This window comes from Leucopleurus acutus (assembly GCF_964270905.1).
Source record: "Leucopleurus acutus genome assembly, chromosome: 9".
Classification (NCBI taxonomy): domain Eukaryota; kingdom Metazoa; phylum Chordata; class Mammalia; order Artiodactyla; family Delphinidae; genus Leucopleurus; species Leucopleurus acutus.
This window is the reverse complement of record NC_139144.1, coordinates 21,413,582-21,438,439: the sequence shown is the minus strand read 5'-3', so window position 1 is coordinate 21,438,439 and position 24,858 is coordinate 21,413,582. Positions and strand designations below refer to the sequence as shown.

General features: G+C 36.2%; 1 protein-coding gene across 7 annotated transcripts in view; it reads left to right on the top strand.

Moving 5' to 3' along the window:
• Positions 1-571: 571 nt before the first annotated feature.
• The window catches only part of KMT2E (lysine methyltransferase 2E (inactive)), a 99,331-nt gene continuing 75,044 nt past the window's right edge, over positions 572-24,858 (top strand). For 2 of the 7 annotated variants that reach the window (XM_082846746.1, XM_082846739.1), the window contains exons 1-2: positions 572-908; positions 22,446-22,518. The gene's annotated coding sequence lies outside the window, so the exon portion shown is untranslated. Of the gene's footprint in view, positions 909-1,860; positions 2,006-15,804; positions 23,039-24,858 lie in introns of those variants that run through there. The other 5 variants (XM_082846743.1, XM_082846740.1, XM_082846744.1 and 2 more) reach the window with 5 other exon arrangements.

Here is a 24,858-nt window from a genome sequence, read left to right as displayed (position 1 = left end):
CTTTTATCCGGTGCTCGGAGCCTGCGCACTGGAACCGCCTCAGCCCCTAGTGGGCGTCGAGTGACACCCCAACCGAGTTCATCCCGCGCTGGAGGCTAGACTGAGGAGGGGGAGGGAGAAGGGCAGACCAGGGCTGAGGTGGTTTTGGGAGTGGGAGAAAGTGCATGGGGTGGGGTGTCTTTCCAGGGCCTCCAATCATTATCCTTCCACCCAGCAGTGGCGCGCCCAAGCTCACCGATATCCAGACTTGAGGGCTACTCAGGGAAAGGGGATAAAGAACCAATCCCATCAAATACCGAAACTTTCCCAAACCTTCGGTGAATTGTTGAATGCATCTCTTGTGAAATAGACGGCGATTCTGTCCACCGCTCTGCCTCCAGTTGGCTGTCTTCTAGCCGCGGTGGAGAGGGAACGGCGGGCGGCAGCCCACAAGCAAAATGGCGGCGGACAGCTTCGTCCCCTCCCCCTCTGCCCCTGCGGAGCGGGGCGGGCGGGCCCCGTGCACTTGCCGCCGCCGCCGCCGCCGCCGCCGCCGCCGCCGCCGCGGCCGCCGCCGCCGTCAGCCGCCATTTTCCCAGAGCGAGAGGCAGTGACACTGAGCGGGCGCAGGGGGCCGAGTCCGAGACGGTACCTGAGTTCGGGAGCGGCAACAGAGGGGGCATAGACACTCTTGAGCAGCCTCGCCGTCGCCTCTGCGTTCCTGTTGACTTTCTCGGTGCCCCCTCCCCTACTCCTCGGTTGCTGGTGAAGAGGCTGCGCGCTGCTGTTTGGGGAGGGGGTGTGTGGAGCCGGGTCCTGAGTCCGCAGTGGCTGCTGTCGGGGGGTCGTCCGACCGCGGAGGTTTGGACAGACTCCTTGAGGGTCGAGCAAATAACGGGGTTCGGGTGTCTGGTGTGTGAACATCACAGGTCAGTGCCTGTCGTCTCCTTGGGAGTTCATGGGGTTTGCGGGGTGGAGGGACGTGTGTTTCCAGGGGTAGGGGGCTTTCGCATCTTTATCTTTCCGGTGGGGGGGGTCGACGTTGGCTCTCAGGTGTCTTGGCGGGGGCAAGACGTTGGTTGTTTGAATCGAATTTATCCTTTATCTTCTCTGTCCCTAGAAAGGGAACATTATGGCGGGTTTTAGGGTTGGGGAATGGGAAATTGGCAGTTAAACCCCCTTGAGAGTGGGAGTTAGGGAGGGGGCGCGCTCCTAGCTGGCTGCGGGTTAGGGCCGCTTGTGTGAGGAGGGAGGCTTGTGACTGTTAGTAGGGTTTGTGTTGAAGTGGTCCCAGGAGCTGCCAGCTCTCCCTGTCCTCTACCGCATGTTGTTCAGGTGCTGGGAACCCGTCTAGGCCCCATTTTTTTCTGCTGCTTCCATTTCTTGCCTGGCAGTCTCAGGTTTAATTTTCTCATAAATACGAAGGGGGTGGAAAGAACGCCCTGGGTATCTCCCTTTGTGGGAGAACGAGACAGCTCTTCATCCTCTCCAGGAGAGGGTAAAACCGCCCCTGAGGTGGTCACCCCAGTACCCAGCCTTCTCAGTCTCCTCCCCCCCTCCTCTTGCATTATCGCCGTCCTTTACTGTAGCGGAGGCTTAGAAGCCACAATATGGCACATTTCAGGGAAGCTGATTTTGACCAAGGGATTGGCACGAACACTGTGGCAGCAGACACAGAAGAGAAACAAACGGTTCACTGTGCTAAACGGGGGAGGGGGAGAGAGAAAACAAATCCGGAGGGCTCTCTTCCACCGGCCTTAGCTCCGTTGAGATCCGTTCTTGCTAGACTCTGTCTTAAGAACGATGCAGTTTCAAGGCAAAGGGAAATCGCTAGAGTGGCTATAGAGTAAACCCCGTTTTGCCTGTTTCCCCCCTTTTTAGAGATGTGAATAACGTAAGGTGTTTGGAGTTCTGGAGACCTTGAAGAGAATTAAGTGAGGTGCATTCAACTCTGGGGTGGAGACATCAATACCTAATTGGAAAACAGTCCATTTTTTCCTTTAATCTCCGAGATGGGCAGTAAAAAGTGAAATTTCCCTCTTTTGTCCTTTACAGATTCTAAAAATGGCGGCCCCAGGCTGATGTTGTGGTAATCTAATCAGCTCGGGTCCTCCACACCCCTTGCAGTGCGTTTGTCTGCAGCATATTACAGGCTTATTATGTTTACATGAAAAGGCTGGGCTTTTTTTCTTCCCCAAACCGTTTACAGAGATGTGTTGATTTTACTGCAAATTACAATGCTGTGTCTTAGTTGATTAATTTTATGGCTTTTTCCTGAGAGGCAAATAAAATGACACCACTTTTGAAAAAATAAAAACACTCAGGTGTCTTTAATAGAAATTTCAGTAGTGAGGCCAGGTGCTCTTACATAGTAAAAAAAATTATTTAGGGGCAAATAATAGTTTTTGTTTGGTTTAATCCAAAGCGTCTTTTATTCAATAAGCCAAAGTAAATTAAAATGTTTAGTAAGTGTGTAAGTACAACCTATTTTGTGTGATTAGGCATTTTAGTCTAGAGTGGAACGTTTCCCATCCAACTTTTGACCAATTTTGTGAATTTTGGTTTTTGTAATCTTTCAGATTTTTAGGGAGCTGTACAAACAAGCCTAAACCTGTTACTTCACTGGGTGTGGAGATGCTTGTCCTTCTATTATATTTGGCATCCATTTTTCCCATATATTTAAGCATTCCTGAGGAATTTTGTAAGTTGTGTATTTGATAAAGTGGAGCTGCATGCTTTGCTCCCTTACAGTTGTCTTACAGCATTCTGTTATAATTATGTAAGTAAAAAAGTAAGGCTCTAGCTCTTGATATTTTTCCTTCCCAAACATGCCCGTTTATTTACCCATTATGGGATGTGGAATTTAGTCTGTTTTAATAGACTTTAAATAAAAGCCATATCATAACAGGGTTTTGAATCCATTTTATGCTATTTTCAAAATCTTACAGATTGGGGCAGAAAATTAAATGACGTCATTTAACTTTATTTTTTAAAGTGTGAATGATTAGAATTCATCTCTGTAGTGGGAAGTTGATCTTTTTTGGCCTGAAGTAAGCAGTGAGCTAAGAGTGGGCTATTAATGGCATTTAATGACCATTCTGATTGTGGAGCAACTGGAAGATGAGTGCCTTTCAATCCAGTAGTACTTAAAAAGGTTGGAGAGGTTACACCCTTTCATGATTCTCTTATTTCATTGTAAATTCTGCTCTAAAATACTTACAGTGGAATAAGAGATTTATGAAGTTCATATATAAATTAGACTGATGAAAATTTTGTAATTTACAAAATAATAGTAGAAGTTACCGGCTTAGGGAGTTTTATCATGGAAGACTGAGCATACAACTTTACTTAGAATCTTTGAAATATTTTATAAGATGAAGTGTTGGTGGGTGGTGGAAAAGTTTGTGTAGGGACTCGGGGTCAGTACTCATTTGTCATATGCTCTGACTGATCATATAATTCAGATCCCTAACTGCTGTGTAAAGATTGTACATTTATTTTATAGACTAAGTGGTTAAGATCTGTGGTTCAGAAGGTTGGTACTTTAAACTTACTATCTAATGTAGGTAATTAGTATACTCTTGGGAAAACTTGATTTATATAGCCAGAGGAGGGAACACTGTTTATACACGTTTTTGTTGATCTTGACCTTGATCACGTCTAGACTTATAAGGCATTTGGATTTATTTGGCTTCAAACAAACAATATCAAGTTAGAAATTATAAGAAAAGCTGCCTTCACTCGTACGAGCTTTCTTCATACTGGCCTGCTTCATTGCTTTGTGGTTTGTTTCTTTTTGTTTGTATTGATATGTTTTTGGTTCCTATAAAGTGAGTCTGGCTTTTTATTTATTTTTTGTATATTGTACTTTATAAATAACATGGTTGTAAATGTTTGCTTTTTATTCATGTATACCCCAATTGACTATCTATGTTTTGGATTGTCAAGGCAAATTTATTAAAAGGTGAGGCATAATTTTTGTTCCCAGAGAGTTTTGAAACATTTGGTGCCTTGGGGCAAAACTAGTCAAATGGTCTTTGTTCTTAGAATAGCTGAATTTGAGGGATTAGTTGTTTATCTGTTTAAGTGGATTTGTAGAAGATCATAATGTAATTGGAGAGCAAATTTTAGAGACCACATTTTGATCATGCTTCCCTTTTGTTGTCAGTATAAGTTACAGGACCCCTTCGATCTCAATTTAAGTTTAGAACTTTTACAGGACTTCCCATTTCTCTTCAAGTCTTTAGGTCTCTGATAACTCTTCTACAATTTTGCCTCGTCTGTTTTCCTCACTGCTTCCAGCCGGAGAATTTTTACCATATATACCGCAGTAAGCTCTAGGATTTCTTGAATCTAAAAATGAGGAAGTGAGGCAAAAAGCCAATTAATAAGTTAGGAGAAACTCTTCCTCTCAATATATACTGTAGTGGTCTTAGTGAAATTAGAACTTATTAAATTGGTTTCTTATTTCTAAGAATAATATGGCCCATTTTTATGCATCAAACTCTTAAAGAAGGTTATGGTTTTATTTTTTAAAATGTATTTTATAAATCCTAACAGCTCTTCTTTTCTGGAAGTTACTACTGGGACTTAAAATGTATACTACCATTGTGTGTTTAAAGTATTGTATAAAATCAACAGGACTTTGAAGAGCTATCAAAAGACTGCTTAAGGAATATTAGTATGGAATCTTCTTAAGAGACATTATGTTTATTTTTTTTTAAATATTTTAATAATATATAAAATAGCTTCTATCTCCAAAGGATTCATTCTTAGCAGATAGTAGGTGCCCAATTTTTTGTTCAATTTAAAGCTTTTGTTAAGTGAACACATTTACATCTCAGATATTCAGGGTGATCAGGGACTGTTCCTTGTCACGTGTGAGAATAAATGTTAAATACATGTATTCTGTGAGATTTACTTTTTAATGTTGAATATAGAATTATTTTTACTTTGTGATAAAATTATTTTTTGTGTTGACTGGCAAAATAACAAGACAGATACTATTTGAGATATTGCTGTGTAAATGTTATTCAGTTTGTAGGCTGGGTTTAAAATTGGAGTGGCTTATTATCTCTTTTTTACTGCCTCTTTTATAATAATGTTGGGAGTAGCCTCATTTTTTTCCTTAATATTTTTTTTTTTAACATCTTCATTGGGGTATAATTGCTTTACAATGGTGTGTTAGTTTCTGCTTTATAACAAAGTGAATCAGTTATACATATACATATGTTCCCATATCTCTTCCCTCTTGCGTCTCCCTCCCTCCCACCCTCCCTATCCCACCCTTTTTCCTTAATATTGAACGAAAAAATATTTTTGTATTACCTAAAAATTTATTTAATATGGAAGAGCAATATTTGTGGTTGAAAATTGTTTTTAGTGCACTAAAGTTTTGAAGTAGACAGTATTTAATGGTAACAGTCTTGCCATTGCAATTTAAGGATGAGTATTTTGTAAAGAGGTAGGAGTTGACCAGAAGAAATTGTTTTCTGTTATTGTGAGCACTTATGATGAGTGCCACAGTAAAAATCAAATGGTAGTGACTCAGGCTAGGTTAATTAGATCTTACTTGTATCTTTAAGAATATGAGAGGTTTTTATTAACCATTGGTAACCAGAACGCTTTTTACTTAAATCAGAATCAAGAAGATAGTTTTATATTTTACTTGATATGTATTTTTGCTTGATATCAGTTCAGTTCTTGTGGATAGCTCATAAATCAAATTTTATTTTAAATTGTGTAGGAAAGCCATGTTAGTATTGTTAGGTAAATTTTATACCTTTGTTGAAAATCTCATTTGGTTATTTATCAAAACTATTTAAGCTTTTAGGGACGTTGGACATTTTCCATGCAACAGGTCAGTCACAGATGTCTTCTTTGGTGTGTTGCATTAAGATGCCATCAAAACAGAGATTGTGCTTTTTAATGAGTAAATAATTTATAATTTAATGAGTAAATAATTACTTGTCAATCATTTTAAATTAAAATACCTATTTTTGCGTTTTAAAACTATCTCAAATGTGAAATCTGGGTTTAAGGAAGGACCTATATACAGGTCAACATGAGATACGAAATGATAAGTACAGCTTTCTTTATACAACTGGAGAAGAGATAATTTTCTACTAACTCTTAGATGATCGAGCAGTTTAGAGTTAATCCAAACGTATAAACATTCTTGGTCCTGAGGTTTATTATTGAGAAAGATAATATTGAGTAATCACACCTGTGTTATAACCAACACGGGTGCACCATTTAAGGTCTGAGCCTGTGGCAGAAGCTAAGTAATATAACAGTGGGATTGAGTTAGTTTTGGTTTGTGGTATTTATAAGATAATTTCAAGTTCACATAATTATGTTATCTAACATTTTATCTGAGACCAGAAAATTAAAAACTTTTTAAAATCTTTTTTGAGTTTTATTTTCAAAAAGTACTTAAAACATTTTTATTTAAAGACTTTAACAAAATTTTCCATGATAAGTTAATTTAAACTAAATAAGTTTAAACTTTAGAGCTATATGTTTTCCATTTTTCTCACCGTTTGGTGTAAGAATTAGGTAAAGCCTAGTGTCAAAATGGTTTTTGGCAAAAAGTGAGGAATGTGGTAGAAATTAACCATTATCACTTAAGATACTGTCTGGAAAACACAGGTTTGTTTTTCAGAAGTTCACATATCAGGAGACTATCTGTGAGAAAGATAAGCCCTTCTAATACTTTTTCTTATATCACAGACTAATAATGAGGTCATAGTTTCTATTTTTGATTTTACAGAGAGACCTCTTGCATTCCTCTTATTTTGTATGTCATTTAAAGAAAGACAAGTTTCAGGAATTTGAAAACCCATTTCATCTTTAATCATGTGGCAAAAGATGATTAGACAGTTTTTAAAAATTAATTCATTTACTTGTTTTTGGTGCGTTGGGTCTTCTTTGTTATGTGTGGGCTTTCTCTACTCTCCATTGCTGTGTGTGCACTTCTCATTGTGGTGGCTTCTCTTGTTGTGGAGCACGGGCTGTAGGTGTACGTGGGCTCAGTAGTTGTGGCTCGTGGGTTCTAGAGCACAGGCTCAGTAGTTGGGGCAAATGGGCTTAGTTGCTACGCAGCATGTGGGATCTTCCTGGACCAGGGATGGAACCTGTGTACCCTGCTTTGGCAGGCGGATTCTTAACCCCGCCCCACCAGGGGAGTCTCAAGATGGGAAGATACTTTGGTAGCCATAAATTGATGGCCGGGCAGTAGGGTCTGCGGTTGGTCTGATACATAGTAATTCTTCTTGAGAAAGTAAGATTGTTCCTTTTGGAATTATTTGCTTTTCTCTTTAAATGAAGCTGCATAATTGGTTGAATTTGACACAGCTTTATTACATTTTAGCATTAAACCCCTACCTAAACACTATTTTTGAGGCACAGACAAAAGACTAATTTGAGTAGCTGCTGTTTCCCTTGCACCATTTGTTTCTATTTCTCAAAAGCCTACTGTTTTAGGATTTGTTTGGATGCAAGGAACAGAAATCAGCTCCAAGTAGCTAAAGTAAAAGATTTGTTATAAGGCTGTAGGGAAATCTCACAGAACTTATTTGAAAAAGTACAGTTGGGCCTTACAGGAATTGGCAAGGTGTCAGAGAACCAGTATTCTCCATCTTGATCCCTCTAATTAGCTGTGACTGGTTAAGGAGATGGTAGTGGGGTGAGTATTTAAGGTATGGGTGTGTGTGTGTGGGGGGGGGAGTAGTTTCCTTGTATGGAGAGCAAAAGAAAAACACCTCTAATTCATCTGAAAATAATTGCCTTTTTCCCACAGATACTCAGATATACCTTGGAGGGCCTCTAAAACTAAATAATTAATATCAAATGATGATCCTATTTTTTAGCTTAAAAATGCAAATATGGTGTATATATATATATATATATATAAATATATATATGAATGTTGACCAATGTTTCCAAAAAAACGGGTTTTTTTTAGGTGTTAATTTTTTATTTTGTAATAATTTCAAACTTCCAGACAAGTTTCATGAATGGTATAAACTTGCCTTATATCCTTCACCCAGATCCCCTGATTTTTAACATTTTGTCACTACATACTGTTCTCTCTGTACGTATAAAAAAAAAATTCTGAACCATTTGAGAGTATATTGCATACATCATGCCCTCTTAGAGCCCTTAATACTTAAGTATGCATTTCCTAAGAACAAGCATCTTTTCTTAGGTAACCAGAGTGGTTAAATTCAGGAAATATAGCATGCGTGTAATACTTTTCTCTAGATTATTGTCCATATTCCATTTTCATCGGTTGTCCCAATTATGCCCTTTATTAGTATATTTTTCTGGTACAGTAGCTAATCCAGGATCGTAGATTGCATTTAGTTCTTAGGTCTCTTTAGTTTCCTGTAGTCTGAAAGAGAGTTCCTCAGTCTTTTGTCATAACATTGGTAGGCTAGATATTTATTCAGTTCCTCTCAATTTGGGTTTGTCTAAGTTTTCTTCATAATTAAATTCAGATTTTACACTTTGGGCTGGAACACTAGATAAGTAATATGTGTTTTTCTCTCATCTGGAGGCACTTGATGTTTGCCCACTACCAGTATGTTCGTTTCGATTGCTTGGTAAAGGTATTGAGGAGTTTCTCCATTGTATAGTTACTGTTTCTCATTTTGCCATTATTAAGTAATTTGTGGGGAGATATTTTGAAATTGTGTAAATATCCTGTTCCTCATGAGACTTTCCTCTCTTAGATTTAGTGTCTATTGATGATTCTTACCTGAATAAGTTTTTACTATGGTAACTGCACATTTACCAAGGTTTTTAGCAGCGGTTTGTTTCTGGGTAATTGGTATTGTGGGAGTTTCTTTTTCCATTTTGGTTTTTCTGTAACGCATATAGGTTGCTTTTGTAATCACAACAAATAAATGAATTTTAAGGAAGAAAAGTGTAGGTAATTTAGATAGTATCAATAGTATTCCTGCACGGTTTTCCACACAAATGGGATTTAAAATAGTTTCTTGAATCTAGCCTAATTTGAAATTCAGAACACAGAAATTAAGTACTTAGATTGTTAAAAAAAATTTTAAATGATATAGTTCCAATTCCTCATTCAGTTTTTAGAATTATTGCTAAATGAGCCTTTAACAGTTGTTTAGGTTTATGATTTGTTACTAATGCTAGCAGTATGATTTCTAACACAAGGCTAAAAATACATATTTTAATTGTGGTGCTATTTCCCTTCTTCCATTAAAAAAATTCTTTAAGTAATTTTTTTAAAGTTAAAATATTTTTTCCTGAAATCATTGAGACAGGTTCTTTTTTCCCATATACACAAGTCAATGCTTTTTAAAAAGGGGTTGGTAAGCTGGTAATACAGCAGAGCATCAAACATCTATAACCCTTAGGTCAAAGCAGTGTATGATTTTTGGAACCTTGTAATGAAAGAAATACATACTCATTGTAAAGAAGTTCAGAAGAACAAGAAAGGGACAAGAAACAAAACACATATTCAGACTTTAATTACATTGTGATGACACTTTTATCAATTTGGCATATTTCCTTTCATTGATAGCAAAATATTGGTAGTGAATTTGGATGATAATTTGAATGTTATACTGATTCAGGTCCTGGGAAACATATTGAATGAAAATTATTAATTTAATTTCTTGGGAAATTTTCAGAGGGACTGGTAGAAGAAAAGTGTTGTGAATACTTAGTGGAGATTTTATTCTGTAAAACTTAAATTCCCTTCTGAGAAAAATTAAGATGATCATATTTGAGAATAGTGAGGATTAACAAGATGATACAGTGGATTTGTAGCATTCTACAGGTGCTTTGTTGACTTAAAACTCATTTGAATCAACTGTATCCAACTGTATCTTAAGAGAAGGAAAGTTCAATTTGTAGCATTACCAAATCTTAGCCCGTTGTTTTAAAAAAGTATAGAGGGAAAGGTGCAAAAACAAGTCCCATGATGAATTAGAGGATTTTCTTTTAGGCCCAGACCCCCAATCTGGACATGTAAAGTAGCACCCTATTGACTAAAGTTAAGAAACTAGAGTTATAATTGACTTGTGAGATCTTTTGTTTAAATATTCTTATTGTGGCCCAGGGACCACATGTATCATTTACATGGAGTGCTTATTAAAATGAACGTTCTTGGGCCCCATTCCAGACCTACATAACCACATCTGGAGGGGCCTTGAATTTGCATTTGAGTACTAGTCTCAGCTGATTTTTACACTATTTTAGCTCTTTTATATTACAGGTAGACTCAGCCCTAGGGAGGTTAAATAATTTTCCCAAGATCATATTAGATTATGGTTGATCAAGAATTAAAATTTAGATCCTGATGCTTGGTGCTTTATACTTTTCCATGCTGAAACCATGCTGACTCTTCTCTTGAGAAGCCAGGCTTCTGGATTCTCTAAATGAGGAAATACTGGTCTTTGTGCAGTGTCATGTGTCAGACTCTATATTTTGTGCTTTTCTGTATCCCAATTCAAGATGATCTCTTGGTTTCTAGAAGAGTCTTGGATTGGAATTATAGCAGTACCAATTGGGATCAAGTTGTGGTGAGTCTTGAATGCCAGGATAAAAGAGTGGCTTTTATGGAAGAGCCACTGAAAAATTACCCTTGGGGAGTGATATATTAGGACATGCTTATTTACTCCTTAAAATTGTTAAGATTATGAAGGTAATTAATATATGCTTATTAAAAGAACTCAGTACTTCTTTAGAGGCAGTATTGCAGAGGGGTGAAGAGTAGAAACTTTCGAACCACGCTGCTTTAATTTGACTGCATTCAAACTAAGTTGTACTCCTAAGTGACCTTGGGCAAGTTACTTACCTGTGCCTTAGGTTCTTGATCTGCAAAGTGAACATAATAATAGAGCCTATCTTATAGAGTCTTTTTTATTAATTGGAATATAGTTGATATAGAGTTGTTTTGAAATTCTATGAGTTAATACGTATAAAATCTTAGTAAGCTCTATAAGTTGTTGCTGCTATAGTTGTTTCAGGAAAAAAGTGAGTCTCTGACTCCCATCCTTAGCTTCTCTCTTATGCTGAGGTGATGACTGTTTCTAATTTCTGTATTTTTCTTTTGGTGTTTTATGTAGATGCTGTAGAAGTTTCTTTAACCTTCATTTAACCAACCTTCAGGATTAATATTCCTTCTGTAAAAACTACGGATGCCCATTACATGTTGAATGATGTAAATAAACTACTCTGTGCTGCTGCCACTAGTTGAGTTGAATGTTCACAATAGTCATGTTTGTTCCCAAATTGGCTAATCCCATTGTACTTGTCTCGTGTTTATATTAGTTAGGTATTACATAAAACAGAGATAAGTGAATGTGAAGAGAGAGTTGTTTAAATGAAAACTAAGTTAAATGCTTTGGAAAACTTGATAAAGGCAAATTAATTGCTGAAGAAAATTGTCAAGTTAGGTATTGGTAAGACAACTAAAAGATTATGGCGGGGCTTCCCTGGTGGCGCAGTGGTCGAGAGTCCTCCTGCCGATGCAGGGGACACCGGTTCGTGCCCCGGTCCGGGAAGATCCCACATGTCGCGAAGCGGCTGGGCCCGTGAACCATGGCCGCTGAGCCTGCGCGTCCGGAGCCTGTGCTCCGCAACGGGAGAGGCCACAACAGTGAGAGGCCCGCGTACCGCAAAAAAAAAAAAAAGATTATGGGGAAAAATAAGAAAAAATCTAGAAGGAAGTCTACATTCACACGGCTGCACAAGTGTCTAGGTGATTTCTTACCTTGGAATAATCTAAAACCAAAAACCATAGGTAATACATTATAGATATGGTTTCTACAAGAATGAGAACCCAGAATACGAATTAGGGGAGCCATATTCAAAAAATATTTCGGCTGGACACCAAAATATTGATGAATGATATTATAAATTAAAAATACAGTCTTTATAATAATATATATTTATATATAATTTTTTCGTGATTCTCCATGTTAAATGACTGACTTTGATGAACTCAAACTTCTAGTCCCTATTTTTTGTATATAAATCCTGATTTCAATGTTTAATCCAAAACAGGATGGATCTTAACTGCATTCTGTAACTTTCTTTTTTCATTTAGTATCTTGTAGATCTAAAAATGTTCTTTCAAAATTAGACTCAGGTTTGTCCAATGGGGTTTATATGACCCTACCTAGATGAAATGACAGATTTCATTTGTCTCTAGAATTTAACAGATACATTGATATGTTAAGATCCAATAGCCTTTGTTATCTTGTGAGATTTAAATTGTACTCTTCTTTAGGACCTTTCTAACTCTGATAGTATTATATATTAGATTCATTTAGTGGCAGATAGTTGAATGCCCTCTATGTGGAAGCATCATGGTAGCTACTAATTTTGGCTTGCTGATCTTGCACATATTTCCTAAGGGAAATAGCTGATGATTGTGTTGTCCAATATACCTGGGATCAGTTTGTTTCATTTTCAAATTTCAGCCTGTAATTGTTTGGTATGTTGTAACCTAGTTGCTCTATGTTAGTAGTAACTTTTTAGTTATACATTAATGTAGTAACTGCATGATTTTTTAATTTCGTGTTAAAACTGGCAGATTTTATGGATGTGGTGTGGTTGTGCCAAAACACGAAAGTTCTTTTGTTGTGTATTTACTTTGAGAGTATCTGAGAAGCTGTGATATTTATCATTTAAATTTTATGTAGAGTCATGGTGGAGATTTCAGAAGACATTCTGCTGGTATAGCCTAAACTATCACTTAGAAGAAGTTTCAGTTTTATGCTTCTTATAGATTGAAGTAAGTTGTTCATTATGGATTTGGGCAAAAGTATTTCTAATTCGGTCCCTGATTTCACACAGCAACTTCTTTCTTCGTGTTCAAATGACTTTTATAAGAGTGGCTGGTCAGCTCAGTACATGTGGATTATTTTTCATTTAATCTCTTCACATAAAGGTCTTTACAATGAAGTTTGAAAGTGAAAGTGGGTGCAGCCTGTCTTATAGCAAATATACTGGCCACTATAGAACTCGTTGTATCTACCAACTTCATTCTTGACATTTTATTTTTTTCTTTATTGTAAAATTTCTCAGTGATTATATGCCTCTAAAAGCTTTTCTAATAGAGACTTAGATCTGTTAGTGCCATAATTCATTTTTGAGTAAGATGCATAGACTTTTTCTCTAAGTTTCAACTCTCTAGTAGTAATACACCAGTCCTCCATTTCTAGGTTTTGGTTTTTGTTTTTATATTAACATATGAAGAGGGGGAAGCTGATCTTTGAATACTGTAAGCCCTGGGATCAAAGGACTGGGAAAAATTCCATAAAAGTAAACGGTTTAAACATGGAAAGTATTTTTCCTTTTTTTATTCATTTTGGTCTCTTGCTGACTTTGTAGGTTGTTAGATACTTAGAAATTAAAGTACTCTTATTTTAGACTTAAGATTTGATAGTAAATTTTTAAATGTATTTATTTATTTATTATTTATTTATTTTTTGGCTGTGTTGTGTCTTTGTTGCTGCGCATGGACTTTCTCCAGTTGCGCCGAGTGGGGGCTACTCTTTGTTGCGGTGCGTGGGCTTCCCATTGCAGTGGCTTCGCTTGTTGTAGAGCATGGGCTCTAAGTGTATGGGCTTCAGTAGTTGTGGCTCGCGGGCTCTAGAACGCAGGCTCAGTAGTTGTGGCACATTGGCTTAGTTACTCTGCAGCACGTGGGATCTTCCCGGACCAGGGCTTGAACCCATGTCCCCTTCATTAGCAGGTGGATTCTTAACCACTGCGCCACCAGGGAAGCCCAAAAGTAAATATTTTAAACAGATACATTCTTTAACCATTTGTTCTTTCACGTGTTCTTTCACCATTTGTATGTCCTTGGTAGCCAACGATATTTTGACTGGAATTGATTAAATTATCTTTGCATTGGAAAATATAAACTTCATAGCTTTAATTCTAAGAGGCACAACACTGACATCCATAAATGAGTATCTACAGTGTATTTACATATCTTATTTTCTCTGCACAGCAACTCTGCAGGTAGATCTTTTACCCCTTTTTCTTGAGAAGCCTAGAGAGACTGAGGGTCACATAGCTAAAGAGTGACTGATCAAGAATTTTAATTCAAGTCATTTGAAAATCATCATAGCTTTCCACTGATCCTTAAAAAGGACTAGTTCTTGGCAAGGTAATGAGAATACACAAATTTCTAATCCAAGGCAGTTACTTAAGAAAACTATTCTAAGATACCCTTGATTATATTAGATTGTCATAGCTCATTTGAGGTGTCTTAAGGGCAACTTAATTTTCTCCCATCCTGAGGGTTGTCTTTTTGCCTTGTTTATGGTTTCCTTTGCTGTGCAAAAGCTTTTAAGTTTCATTAGGTCCCATTTGTTTATTTTTGGTTTTGTTTTCATTACTCTAGAAGGAAGGGCAGCTTAATTTTGTTCACTGCTCATTCCCCAGCACTTAGAACAGTATCTAGGGAATAGTATATGCGCAATAAGTATGTTAAATGAATGAATTTGAATTCATTATATTTTGAAAGAATAGTTGCCATAGTCTGGGGGGAGAAATGCTTAACACTCAAGATTTCTTCCATTGTTTGGAGACAAAGTACTCAGAACTTGATAGTGATAAGCTGGAAGAGTTGTTGATTGTTGGAAATTATTCAGATGATGAAGATCGTGGTGGGGGCCACAGAAATGGAGGAAGAGTGAATCTGAAACACTGGGGAGGCACAGAAGACTGGGTGAGCAAATGTAATAGACTAGAGAAAAGAACGATTAAAAAGAGCACTGGGAGAAAAGGGTACTAATAAAAAATGGAATGGAAGAAGATGTGTGAAAAAGATTCAGTTTGATTTTTGTAGTGATGGCAGGTATTTGAATAGATATATATCTTGTAGATGGCTAGGAATAGGAAATCAGGAATTAATGGTTATATCCAAGATTCGTGGAGACTAATAATGGGGAGGATTGAGCCTTAAAGGACAACCAGATTTTAGAGTAATAAGGGAGAAGGAAGCAATTAAAAAAAGGTTCCAAAAGGAAATCAGTCACTAACATTCTTTAATGGCAGATTTTTTTGTTTTGTTTTTAAGGTATGTTCACGTTCATCTAAAAGGAGAGGAGAGGATTAAATGTGTTAAAGAAAGTGTGGTTTAAGCAAGAATAACTTAGGTGGTATCTTAGCCACTATGTTCCAAGCTTTGAGAGCTAATATATAAATATTTCAGTTCTTGCTATAGAATGAAGTAGATGATCTATTTGTGGAAGCTGTATATCTAACATTTGTTTCCAAAAAGTGTGTCAAAATATAAACCAGTGGTTAAAAAAATGTAACTAATATATTCTTTGGGAAGTTAAGAAGGGAAGAGATTAGTGTATAAGAGGCCTTATAGCTGTAACAGTTTTTTGAGTTAATGTAGTCAAATTTCTGTTTGCAGGTAAGGAAACAGTGCTCAGGAGGTTGATCTGCTGGAGATCTCAAAGCTAGTTTTGTGGCAGAGATGTCAAAGTTGGGAAGTTGAGGCTTCAAGGAAGTGCTGGTACTTGAACAATCCTCGAAGGTTTAATAAGATTTTTATTTATAGAGTGGGATGGATATAAAAAGAGGAAAATGACTTTTGAAAACTTGAAGGAGAATGAACAATGATATGCCAACAATCACAAAAAGACTGACATAATCAGTGGATTTATATATTGGGATATTAGTATGGAACAGGGTAACCTGATAATGCCAAGATTAGGAATCTGTTATTACTGTGAGCTATTATGCTTTTTTTTTTTTTTTTTTTTTTTTGCCGGACCGGGCCACGAACCCGTGTCCCCTGCTTTGTCAGGAGGACTCTCAACCACTGCGCCACCAGGGAAGCCTGCTATTATGCTTTTTTGAAGAGGGCAAAATTAGGAAACTAGTGGGCTTTGAAGTATATTCAGTGTTTCAGCAAGTGTTCTAAAATAGAGCACTGGAGCAAATGTCTTTCTTCTTCTTTTTTTTTTTTTTTAAGACATCCAGGCCACATCCCAGACGTACTTAATCAGAATCTCTAGGGTGAGGCCTATGAATCTGTTATTTTCAGCCCCTAACCCCAGGTATATTAAAAGTGGCATTTTGTGGATCTGTGTTTGAGAACCACTGGTTTAAAGGTCAAGTCAGAATAGGGCAAGAGACTACTTAGAAACTTATTCTGGTAGCCTAGGTCTGAGGTAAGAAAATGTAGACAGTAGAATCAGAAAGATTTGTTTAAATCCTATTAATTAATTAGATTTGATGCACATTGTTTTTCTATAGGGAAATGAGAGGATTCAAGGTTCAGACTAAAATAAATGATTAAAATAGTGATAGAAGGAATACTTAGTTCATCCTGAAGAGTGAGGACATTATTTTGCTTGAGATTAGAATCAAGAATGAGAGAATAAAATTATTGCCAAGTTTGTTTCAGTCAAAAAGTATGCCCTTTCCTGGTGACATACTTATTTGAAGGCTAAAAAGGCAAGGATGAACCAGCTTGATTGTATAGGTTGAGTGACTAAAAGATAAATGCAGGATTTTTATTGTTGATTTTGTTTGATTTTTAACTACAATGTTTTAACACTACTTTTTGGAAGACTGTGTTTTTGTTTGTTTGTTTTTGTTTTTTGCTTTTGGACAAGAGAATTCACCAGTGCGATAAGGTTTTTATGTCACATGTTGAGTCAGTAAGTATTTTCTTTTAGCCAATGATTTTCAAACTATTCTCCAGGAATTCTTAGGTTTTTAATGGAACTTAACTGGTAGGTGGGAGGATGTTCAGGCAGGGACATTCCCTTGCCACCTTCTTTAACTGCAGACATAGCAAATAATGAAGTAAAAAAGCAAATAATGGGCCTACTGTGCCCATTAGCAAATATCATTAATCACTGGGGCCACCTCCCGTTTGTATCTGGCTGTAGCCTCCTTAACACAACATTTAAAGTTGACACTAGCAATCACTGGGAAAAGCATAGGAGATTAAAACGTTTTTTAAATCCTAGAATAAAAATAGATGATTAGATTTTTGTGTAAGATTTTATTTGTAGGAAAGTTTCTATCAATAGTCAAAGTTTGAAGGCCACAATTTTAATGTCACTTTTAAAAGTTTTAATTTTGAGGCAATTGTAAGAAATAAATAGAGAGAAATTCTGTATCCTTTCCCTGGTTTCCCTCAGTGATAACATCTTGCAAAACTGTAGCACAATATGACCACAATATTGACATTGATTCAGTTCACCCATTATGTTCAGATTTCCCCAGGTTTACTTGTGTGTGTGTTGTGTGTATATAGTTCTTTTCATTTTTATCATATGTAGGTTCGTATCTCCACCACCACAGTTAAGATACAGAACAGTTCCATCACCACAAGGATCCCTGGTGTTGCACTCTTACTACCACACTATTCTCTGTTTCTATAATTTGTCATTCAAGAATGTTAGATAAATGAAATTATACAGTATGTGTGACATTTTTGAGATTGGCTTTGTTTCACTCAGTACAGTTTCCTTGAGATTCATCCAAGGTGTTGCAGGTATCTGTAGTTCATTCCTTTATAATGCTAAGTAGTGTTCCACTTAATGTTATTTTCTCACTTAGTAGCTACCCCATAGAACATGCAGCTTCAGACTTTTCCTTTTAAATCTACAGAACATATTGTCTCTCATTTTCTTTTGTTAACTTCCCTGACTCTGTTTTCTTTTATTATCTCAGTTCCCAACTCTGTTAGGACTGTTGGGAGCACAGTTTAAAAATTGCTCATGTAGACAGCAATTTTGTTTGTTTTTTTTTAACTAAAGGAAGGTTTAGAACCCACTGAAGTTATGTGGTGTTATGCTTTACAGTACTCATTACTTTTGTACATAAAAGTAAGATTTTAAGGAATTGGGAAGGTGAAATTCTTAAATTTGAAGATTCTTTTTCTTCTGTGTTTGTGTATCAAGCAGTACATTCTACGACATATAGTCGTGGGCCACATGGCAAGTAGAAAGTGGGAATAGGTAACTGTTTAGAATGAAATCACTTTTGTTACTTACATAGTCGGGTATGAACAAAGACTGAACTCATTCTAAAAATAGTTTGTGTGTGTAGGAAACAGAAATTGTACATTTGCACCTGGAGACTAACCAGTTACCAATCACTGAAGTGCTTCAAAGGCTGCATTTTATTAGATTTTACACCAGAGGTTAGTGACCTCCAACACTTTAGGGAATGATGAATACTGTTTTAAAATAATGACGTGGTACATTAAAAAACTGGTTAGTATTGAAATTAATTATTTTAATTCAAGGTTGTTTTGGGGTGGTAATGGAGGAGTGTGCCAGTACTTTGACAGGTTGAAGAATTGGTGTTCAGCATAGCTTCCCCAAACCCTGTTAGAGTGGTACCCCATTATTTGATGCCAAACAGTTCAGAATATCATATTCACCATCAACATTTCTCATCATTATGGTACATTTGTTAAATTCTATGAATCAACATTGGCACATCATTATCAACCAAAATTTACACTAAGCCTCACTCTTTGTATTCATTTTTTTTTAAGGTTGTACTTCTTGATACTTTATTTTGATTACAATATCAAATCTCTAGTGAGCTGAAGATAAGGTAAACTGGGTTGCAAGGTAAGCCAGTGTGAAGTAATGCCAAATACTGGCTGATTTGGGAAAATGCTTCATTCTTAACTGTATAGGGGTGGTTTAGTGCTTGTTGGGTAATATCATGAGGGTTGGCATTTGCTTATTCTTTAAAGAATTTACTCTTACTAGAGCCAATCTTGTTTTGACAAAAATTCTGTAAAAAGGATTTCAAGGGCCTGATGCCCTAGTTATTTTAACCATTACTTTGTTTTTATTTTAAGAAAATAATCGAAACAGTATGTTTAGAGTTTATAATAAAGAGGTTTGGCTGTTGGCCTTTTTTTTTTTTTCCCTTCTTCTTTTTTTGGCCATACCACACAGCATGCGGAATCTTAGTTCCCCCACCTGGGATCAAAGCCGGGCCCCCTGCAGTGGAAGCGTGGAGTCTTAGTGGATGGACTGCCAGGGAAGTCCCTGGCTGTTGCCTTTTTAAGTGAAGCTACTTCTGTCACATTCTCTGATTTGCAGTCCAACACAGAAGCATCCTTTCTACTTTACTGACAAGAATGGATTCTAGAATAGATCAGAAATTCTTAATAGTTTACTTGACTTTTACAAGTATAATAGCTGAGAATTGTTCTCCAATACTTTTTTTTTCTTTTCTGTTACAGTTTATTACAGAATATTCAATATAGTTCCCTGTGCTATACAGTAGGATCTTGTTGTTTATCTATTTTATATATAGTAGTTGGTGTCTGCTAATCCCAAACTCCTAATTTATTCCTCCCCAGCCCCCTTTCCCTTTGGTAACCATAAATTTGTTTTTTATGTCTGTGAGTCTGTTTCTGTTTTGTAAATAAGTTCATTTGTATCATGTTTTAGATTCCAGTGATGTCATAAGTGATACCATATGGTCCAATACTCATCTTTTTAAGGACTTTTCCTAAATATTTAATTCCCAGAAATGTTATCTGGTTATCATAGCTAATACTTAACTGAGTGGCACACAGATTCCTTGAAACAATTCAGAAATATGTTTTATGATTATTCCTATTTACAGATGAGGAACTAAGGCTTCAAGAGAATAAGTAACCGTTATTAATAGGTGGCAGAGTGTTAAAACTGAAGCATTGCTATTTTGATATTGAATTTAGTACTAGTGGTTGGAATTGTACTAAAATATGATATGGTGAAACTGTGGAACTCTCGTGTAGAGCCAGAAACTGTGTGTTTTGAACATTGAATTTCATATATAGGTTTCCATTTTTCATGTAGGTCCATCAACATTAATCTTGACTACCAGAAGAAAGATTTTTTTAAATAGAGAGTTTATTTGCTATAAAAGATTATAGTGGGCTTCCCTGGTGGCACAGTGGTTGAGAGTCCGCCTGCCGATGCAGGGGACACAGGTTCGTGCCCCGGTCTGGGAAGATCCCACATGCCGCGGAGCAGCTGGGCCCGTGAACCATGGCCGCTGAGCCTGTGCGTCCGGAGCCCGTGCTCCACAATGGGAGAGGCCACAACAGTGAGAGGCCCAAGTACCGAAAAAAAAAAAAAAAGATTATAGTGTAAGTTGAATTGGTGAAATTCTTTATCTCTAGGAATGAAATGGTTATCAAAGGGATACTCAAGTTAAAATTCAACTGGTTAGGGCTTCCCTGGTGGCGCAGTGGTTGAGAGTCCGCCTGCCGATGCAGGGGACACGGGTTCTTGCCCCGGTCCGGGAAGATCCGGAGTGGCTGGGCCCGTGAGCCATGGCCGCTGAGCCTGCGCGTCTGGAGCCTCTGCTCCCCAGCGGGAGAGGCCACAACAGTGAGAGGCTCGCGTACCACAAAAAAAAAAAAAAAAAAAAAAAAAAAAATTCAACTGGTTAGATAGGTGGTCTTTGCTTAACAAATAGTTCTATATAAAGAATTGAATATACTTATGTATACATTAGTAATCTCAAATTTGGAGCCTGGTTCCCTTAACTTTTGGGTTGCTTTCAATTCACTAGCAAGGCATCTGTTTGTTCCTGAAAAATGATAGGGAATTTAAATATTTTTATCCTTTGAGTATGTGCTTTGCACTGTCCCTGAAATATTTTAAATGCAAATTTTAGACTTTGAGCCCATGCATCTTTACTTACTTTGTAGTGTTTTAATGCATTGCTGTGGAATGCATGTAGGTTTATTAAGTAGATTAGGTTTCGGGGAGGAGCAAAGTAGGTTTTGTTACTGTTGTTTCATTTAGTGTGCCAGAGTGAATGCAGTCCATATGTTCTGCAGTGAAACAGTTATGTAGTTATTTAATTTCTCCTCTTTTTGAGAGAGGCAGTTGTCAGTTTTTCCCCCTTAACTGTAAATTCTGGATTTTATTTTATTTATTTTACCAACCATCTGGCAAATTTTAATTTCAGGGAAACTACTGTGTAGGTTCTGGAATCAGACTGTTAGGGTTCAAAACTTGATTCTTCTATTTATTAGCTATGGGACTTTGGAAAAGTTTAACTTCTCTGCCTTATCTGTAAAATGGGGTAATAAATGTACCTATGCCATAGGCTCATTGTGAGGATTAAACATTGTAAGCAGTATTTATCATCATTATTATTATAACCTCTATTTGGGGACGTTTGAGTATCAGGTAAGTGCTTATAGAGCACTGGCTAATACTAACATTAACCCAGTTAGAGAAATACATAATTCATTCTATTATTCTTTTTAGAATCTGATATTTATCTGTCATTTTGATTATCAGGACTAATCTGTTAATGTACTTGTGATTGTAAAATTTAAACTGTAAGATCATCAGCCTAACCTGCCTCCATTTATAGTTGAAACCCAGAATAGTGAAATGAGTTGACCAAAGTTTCATAGGTAGTAACTTGGTAATAGATTTTGATTAACTAGTATCCTTTTTTGTTATACCTTAGTCAACAGCTAGAAGTAAAATTAAAATTATAAATGATTAATGAGGGCAGTTTAATTTCTGATTTATAAGAAAATCTCAGTTATGTGGTACCTCACAACTTCTTTCAAGTTTCTTTGTTTCATTTCTATTAGTAATTCAGCCCCAGATTCACCTGCTTATTCTCTTGTTATATGTCCAAAATGTAAACATGGATTTAATATTAAATATTTATTGAGCTCTTTGTAAGGTGTTTATTAAGGATTGAAAGGTAATAATAAATGACCCTTTCCTCAAAGAGATTATGTTAAATTGGGTTGGGCCCTTTATTTGTAATTTTAGAAAAAAAATTTTCCTCATATTTTCATCTTTTTTGCCTTTTGAGTATCATTTATCTTCTCAGTGGTATTTTTTTGTTTTTTGAACATCTTAATGTGGTCTTAAAAGCAGCCTCAGTTTTCCAGTTCTTCTGATAAACTGTTTTCTAATTTAATTGCTTTTCCTTCTTGCCTTTTATTTCATTTTTCCTACTCTAGGGTTTTGTTTGGTTTTGTTTTGGTATCAATGCCTCTGCTAAATCTGTGGGGTTGTTTTGTTTGTTTGTTTTCTTTTTTGTTTGTTTTGTATTTTTTGTTTTTTTGTGTGTTTTTTTGGCCGTGCCACGAGGCTTTTGGGATCTTAGTTCCCTGACTAGGGATTGAACCCACACCTCAGCAGTGAAAGTGCGGAGTCCTAATCACTGAACCACCAGGGAATTCCCCTAAATTTGTTTTTAATATCGTTTTTTCCCAGTTTCTTTCCAGTTTGATTTGGTATTTAGCATTGTTTCCTTTACTTGTGTTTACATTCATTTGTATAAAAGAGTGAAGAATAAATTTATTTTTTTAAGAATCAGCTGCTGTCTTTATTTGAGTCCCTTTGACTTTAGGTTCCACGTTAGACAGAAGTATCAATACCTATAATTTTATGCCATTTATAAACAGCTCAATACTCCTGTGTTCACTTGGTTTCTAGGTCTGTTCTGGATAGCAGGTTTTGTGAAGACATTTATTCTTTCTTGGACCTCAGATTTACCAGACATCTCATGGTATTTCCTTTTATATTATTTCTTTAATGGCTGCCATTTATTCTCAATGTATTTTGTATATATTTTACTTGCCAGTTGTATAACCAGTTTTTTGTTCACATGTAAGATATGAGAGCTTTGTGGTAGTTGTTTGTATTGTGTTGAATTGTTTTTCTCTAGTTATGCCTATGTTATAAGCTCACATCTTTTCTGTTTACTACATTGTCTTTCCCTTTCTTTTTTTCTTATTTTTAAAGACCCTAATAAATTTATGCTTTAAGTATCAGCTGGATTTTTAAACAGTGTGAGTTTTCTGGCTATGGAGTTTTTGATATTAATGAATATAGTGAAATATTTGCCACTTTATGGTCTCAATAGATATGACCTCTTGCCTTCTTACCTCTTGTGAGTAAATTTGTGAGATCATCTTGTTTGCTGAATCAAACTCAGAGTCTGTGGTTCTGTTACAGATGTGATGATGAGTTGTTATCCTGGGGATGAGCTTCTGTGATTCTAGATGAGAGATGCATTTCTGGAAAAGGTGTCATGTGGTTGTTTTTATAGCGCGTAATTGTATAGGTTGACAACTCATTTGGTTAATGAGGCCAGAACTGCAGTTTCATCCCGGGTGCTCTAATTCATTCACCAGTTCTTTGTAGAGTGCCTTTTATGTTCTACGCACTGTGCAGGATTTGAGAGACAGGCAGTAATCACAAAAATATAAGCCATTGTCTGAAATAAGCTTATGGCAAGCTCTTCACTGCTATTTAAAAACAGCTGAAATATAGTGTTTATTGAGGACTGTATATTTATATAAAGATGGGGACACTATTAAATACGTATTCAAATAAATTGCTTTAGGTTGGAAATATTACTCAGTTACCTAAAAGAATACATAATCATTTGACTTCTGCTTTCTAGTTTCTGCCTCTGGTTTTAAGAAAAAACATACAACTAAATATTTAACAACATATACCTAAAATATAAGATTTCCTATGAGTCTAATGTTAAGATAAGCTGAGCTGAAGAAAACTTCTACCAACTAGATGGTACCAACAGGAGGAGAATTTTTTTTTTAAATTTTAAGTATCTGTTCTTAGGTCCAAGTTTTCAGTATTTTAAAGAAATACAGAATAATATAACATTTGATTTATATGTTGCTTGCATGTTGTCACTTAGAATCTAATTTCATAATTTTATAGCTTTGTGCAGGTTAATAAATATAGCTTTTTGTAGTAAAAAAAAGTATAGTAAAAATATACTTTTTTTAGTAATTCTAAAACAGTCGCAGGTGCAGAAAAGGAGGTAGGGCAGTTTTTCCTTTTTCTTACCCTGCTTTAATTGTTGTTAGAGAATGATTTTTTTTTTTTAAGAGGATGATTTTAATTTGGTGAAAACTGTAAAATCGTAGCAAATAGAGAACCATAATTACATACTTTATTTTCAAAAACTATTAGAAGATTCTCTTTAAATGAGAGCTAAAGAGTTTTTTTATCCACGCAGTTTTTTGGTTATGAAATAAGAGCAACTCTTCTTATGTGACTACCACTTATTGATTGCTAAATATGCATAATGCAGTGTATGAAATGCTTTACAGTCATTATTTCATTTTCTTCACAGAAATCGTAGGCGGATATATATCCATTTTATAAACAAGGAACCTGAGGCTTAGAGTGGTTAAATAACTTGCCTAGCTCACACATCTGCTGTTAGAGATAGGCTCCAATGCTCATGTTTTTCACTTTTAAGTGCAATTGCCTGTTATTGTATATTTTTGTTATAACTTGAAATCTAGTAGCTCTCCCCCAGTTATTCATGGTTTAAAAGTAAAGGCTCGTTTTCTTGGAGAATTCAAACCACTGTTACCTCGTTATTTCCATATTTTGGTATTTTTTTCCCATAACATATGAGCTCGCAGTCTGCATCATCTGTGAAATAGGAATTAACCTGAGTAGATATTCTCAAGCTTACTTGTAAAAATTAGAAGTAAATACAAGAATTGCTATTTGAAGAAACACTTCTCTTCAGTATTTCAGGTATAACCTGAGAGGGACAATGTTGACTGTTTCTCTTGTTTATATGGTTATCTCTATCTGCTTTGTTCCGAGTTGTACTGTATCATTGCTGAAAATATTTCGAGTAGATATTTCACATATAGTACATATAGCAGGTGTTAAACAGTGAATTTAGATTAGAAGAATTGATATGGAAGCTGAATATGTTTTTGTTACTATGGTAAGTTTGTTTAAAAATAAGTATTCAAGTATATGACAAGAATATTTAAAAATATTCAAGTATATTTCTCTTCTAATTGTCTGTGCTAGGGATCATTAACTCATGGGAGAAAACTGGAGAAATAAA